Source organism: Otolemur garnettii, unplaced genomic scaffold, assembly GCF_000181295.1.
Source record: "Otolemur garnettii isolate 467f Iridium unplaced genomic scaffold, OtoGar3 scaffold00113, whole genome shotgun sequence".
Classification (NCBI taxonomy): domain Eukaryota; kingdom Metazoa; phylum Chordata; class Mammalia; order Primates; family Galagidae; genus Otolemur; species Otolemur garnettii.
In genome coordinates this window covers 2468919-2473673 of record NW_003852508.1, presented here as the reverse complement: position 1 = coordinate 2473673, position 4755 = coordinate 2468919, and the positions used below count along the sequence as shown (strand labels likewise).

The 4755-nt window shown below is 43.0% G+C and overlaps 1 pseudogene; it reads right to left on the bottom strand.

Annotated features, from left to right (window-relative positions):
• Window positions 1-1900, bottom strand: part of LOC111727588 — an 8230-nt pseudogene extending 6330 nt beyond the window's left edge.
• Window positions 1901-4755: the final 2855 nt, after the last annotated feature.

The window sequence follows — 4755 nt, the reverse complement described above, 5'->3', positions numbered from 1 at the left end:
ACTTAGAGTACTTCAAGAACCCAGGACCCAGGCAGCTACCTGAAACCCTGACATGTTCGGACAGAGGCAGCTGCCTTATACTCTGTCTCTTACTGTAATGCGGTTTCTTCAGAAATCTCTGTCATCTTTTTACTGCCCAGGCAGGTCACCCTCCCCTTTCAATAAACCTGGCCTGAACATCTCCATTGCAGCCTTCTCTCTGGGCACCACTACTTACACCTTCCAGTGATAATTACCTAAGGCAGCTGCCTGGACAGATCCATAAGTCAAATTTTTCCTTCACAATTATCCAACTCTGTCTCTTACTGTAATGTGGTTTCTTCAGAAATCTCTGACAACTCAAAGAAAGAAAATTAGTTCAGCCTTAGATACTGTTATCATGTGAATGCCCCCAAATGAAGTTGAGGATGTGTTTCTGTGCCACAAGTGTCGCCCAGAGGTTGTGAGGGATTCATCCACCCCATTAGCAAAGAATGGGAAACGATTGCTCACTGAATTTTTAATTTCTCTTTAGATGGCTCTCTGTTGTCTTCCTAAGCAACCCCGAGAAACATGCATTTTGCTTTTCCAATATGGCTTAATCAGTTGGGTTCCCAGGCACCATCTTAATTGCCCAGTCTAGAGCACATAAAGTGTGAAAAGCCTTCCTTTAGCTTCCTGTGGGTTCCAGGGGACCCACCTGCCTGGGCTCCATCTATTATGTAGGGCCCTCTTCTTCATCAGTGCTCAGTGATGGTGTCCCCTGAGACTCCTCTCCTTTTTCCTAGTTCTCCCTCTCAGGTCATTAAGCCCAGTCTCTACATCTACCTATTTGCTGGTAACTCTGTAACTCTATCCTACGTCCATCTATCCATTTGCCTTTTGAAGGTCCTATAGGCTCTTGAAACCAAATGTGTTCAAAGTGGAACTCATTTTTACTGCTCATTTTGCTGTACCCCAGCTTGCTTCTCCTTTGGGGCTTCTCACCCAACAAACGTCACCATTATTTATCTAATTGTTCAAATCAGAGACTTGGGAGTCACATCTCTCTCTCACCCCCTACACACAGTCAATCACAAAGTTTAATTGCAGCTGGCAGCATACATACAAGCTGTACATACTGCATTGGCTCCTGGGGGCAGGGGAGTATTTTTCTGTCTCCAGCCTTCCTCCCACCAATCGTGCCCACAGCCTTGTCTTTTTAAACTGAGGACCTGCTTGTATTACTCTGCCTCCTGAAGCTTGAGGGTCCTCATTGCTCCTGTGGTATAATATTATCTTCCCACCTCATCCTTGCCAGTCCCTTCCCCCTTGCAATCCATATACCAAACCGTCTCAAATGTCTTTCAGTTCTTGGAATGAACCATTTCCTTTGATTTGCTTTCTGATTTTACGAGTCAGTTTCTTCTCTTGAAACAATTTCCCCTTTTATCTACCAACTCAATCTTCAGGTTTAAGACAAAATATCAGACTTCAAGATAGTCATTTCAAGATCCCAAGAGAAGGCTAGATATGGCCTCCATGTGCTCGCACACTCTGCAGAATTTTCCCTTGGCCCTCACTATACTGGGTGGTAGTTGCCTATTTACTCACCTATGTCCCTGCATATTTACTCACCTAGGATCCATGATTACCTTGTTTACCATAGTTATATCTCCAACATCTAGCTGTATTGGGGGGACACATTATAGGTGACCTTGGGCAAGTTATTTAACCTTTTGTGCCTTTCAATTTATCAAACTATCATAGGAATAGAAAGATTATTAGCATTGCTCTGAGCAGTGTCCATATATTAAGAATTTAGGGTGGAACACTCATGGTTGCCTTAGTAACCATGTCTAAACAAATTCTGTCGTTTATCTTTGGAAGCCTCCTACCTTGGCTCATCCTCCTCAATGTCAATATAGAGATAGGAGAGCATAATGGTTAAAACACATCCTAAAGCCAGACTGTTTGGTTCAAATGTGAGTTCTTCTGATTACTGGGTATGGGACCTTGGGCAGTTATTTAACTGCTCAGTGTCTTGTGGTTTGCCCATCTGTAAAATGAAAATTGAAGTTTTATCTGGCTAGGTGGAGTGGCTCACACCTGTAATCCCAGCAATTCGGGAAGCCCAGGAAGGATAGCCAACAAGTTCATGACCAGACTGGGCAACATAGCAAGATCCTATTCTACAATAAATAAAAAAAATTAGTCAGGTCTGCTGGTGCACACCTACTGCCCAGCTACTTGGAAGGCTATGGAAGGCTATTCAAGGTTGTAGTGAGCTATGATTTTGCCATTGCCTTCCAGTCTGGGTAACAGTCAGACCTTGTCTCAAAAAAAAAAACAAAAAAAACAAAAAACCAAAAAACCAAAGTTATATTTATCTCATAGAGTTGTTGTGCCCCTGGCATATAGTAAGGACATTGTGAATTTTGGGGGTTTTTTGCAGTTTTTTTTTTTTTTTTGCTGGGGCTGGGTTTAAACCTGCCACCTCCAGTATATGGGGCCACGCCCTACTCCTTTGAGCCACAGGCACCGCCTGTGAATTCTTTTTTTAAATAAAAAAATACGGGGGTGGTGTGGGGCTAGTGAATATGCAGATATTTGGCACCACATGATTATCAGTGACGGCTGATAGGGAATGACTTCTCCCCGGGTGTGGCTCTCAGTCAAACTCCAAACAGGTAGACTTTAGTAGCTCCTTATATTGGCTGTTCATACCTGCCACAGAATAGTTTTGGAGACCCAAACTTCTTCTTAGGGGTGTGCAGCCTGTCCTCTAGGGAAGTACAGTGTCTATAAGGGAGGTACGTGAGTAGTGATGACTTTCACACCAGCATCTACATGCCTGCTACAATTGCAATACCATTTAACATGAATGAATGGCAGCAGCATAGGGGATAGGCTGGATTTGAAGGGGCCACCACAGTTGAGCTCTCAGCAGTTGTGAGCTTCCTGTCTGAGGCCTGGCAGACTCTGGCATTGTTTTTGATGGTGGAAAGAACAGCTGCTCTTTGCCTAAACTCTTGTCACACAAAGTCTGAAGGTAAATTCTGACATTTTGTGATAGCTCAGTTCATTTACCTTGGAACGCACAAATGTCTATAATTAGCCTTCAGTTATTCACCTGGAGGCTCCTCTTCCTTCCTTTCTTCCACTGTCTAGCTTTTGACAGCTTCTACACCGAGTAGCCAGAATCGAATATGTCCATGTTATTGCTCACTAATAGCCCTTGTGGAAAAAATTTAGGTCAAGGAACTACAACCAACCACTGGAAAAAAAGTGTTAGGGTCAACTTTGTGTTGTACCTTGAATCATGACCCTTGTTAAAGAAAAAATTATTCGGTGATACTTGTTAAAGAATGGTAAGAAAGACTTTAGTGAGAACTGTTTAGATAGGTGTAGGGATAACTCCAGTGGTATTTTGCAGTGGGGAGAGAGAGATTGGGCTCAACTCCAAATACAGCATGGAATTTATAGGCAAGGAGCAAGGTGGAGGTCAGCAGAGGGACAATAACTAAGGGGAATCCTGGTTAGGGGAATTCTGCCAAACTCACCTTCCAGGATTCTCGCTGAAGACAGGCCAGAGTGACCATGTGGGGTATGATAGAGATGAAGACCCCGATCAGACATCCAGAGTGATCAGATATTGAGGGTGGGGAGTTGTTTCTAAACTGATTTGGCACAGTTCTTGCTAAAACTGAATTTTACGTGGAAGTGCATTGATGGGCCTGGGAGAAGGGTCAGAAGTCTAACTAAAGTTAAGTCAAGTAGACAATTTTTTCACCTCCTCAAAAAGATATGTTGGAGCTCTAACCTCCCGTTCTTTGAAATAGGACCTTATTTGGAGGTAGGGTCTATAAATGTAAAGAAATTAACATGAAGTTATTAGAGTGGGCCTTTATCCAGTATGACTCTTATCCTTAAAAACAAACACAGAGAGACAGGAAGAAGATGACCATACGTAAGCCAGGGGGAGAGATCAGTTAATAGGACAGCTCTGCCCGTCACAACCCTCAGAAGGTAGCAGCCCTGCCAACAGCTTGACCTCAGACTTCCAGCCTCCACAACTTTGAGACAAAGTTGTTATGCCACACAGTGTTTTGTACTTTGTTATGGCAGCCCCAGGAAACAGATACAACTTGGATTTAAATCCCTACTTAGGTGTCTATTGCCCCCGGTACGCTGTTACTTGTGTCTCTCTAGCTTTCCTCAGTAAAGTTCTTGGGTGAAGAAAATCATCGGGTGTGAGTGACAATAGTGATATTTGGCTCTAGCCTCCATGAGCAGAATTTCTAGACTCTGGCCTCCTTGTCTACTTCTTTGGGAGTCGTTAATGAGTGCTGGATGTTACACTTGGTGCTTACTTTCATTCTGACCTGTGACTTTAGCCATTGCTCTTGACCTAGCCAGGTTTAAAGAAGTCCTGTACAAAAGGAACATTGGTATTTTGTTTGACCAAACATTTCTGAAACTTACTTGACTACAGAACAGTTTTGTCAAATAACATGGCACATCCTTTGGGAATTATTATTCACAGTATATTAGGTCTTCTGGGAATGACTAAGGTGATTTTTAAAGGCAAAATTGGGATTAGATGCTTGGGTGGAAGACAGCGATCTTGGAATTCTCTTGAGATGGTAATTATCTAACAATCTAAGGCAGGTGGTGTTTCCTACCAGATGATTCTTTGTTGTGGAAGGCTATTATGTTCATTGTAGGTACTTAACAACATTCACTAGATGCTTCTACCCACTAGATGCCAGTAGCACCTACCTCCAACTTGTGACA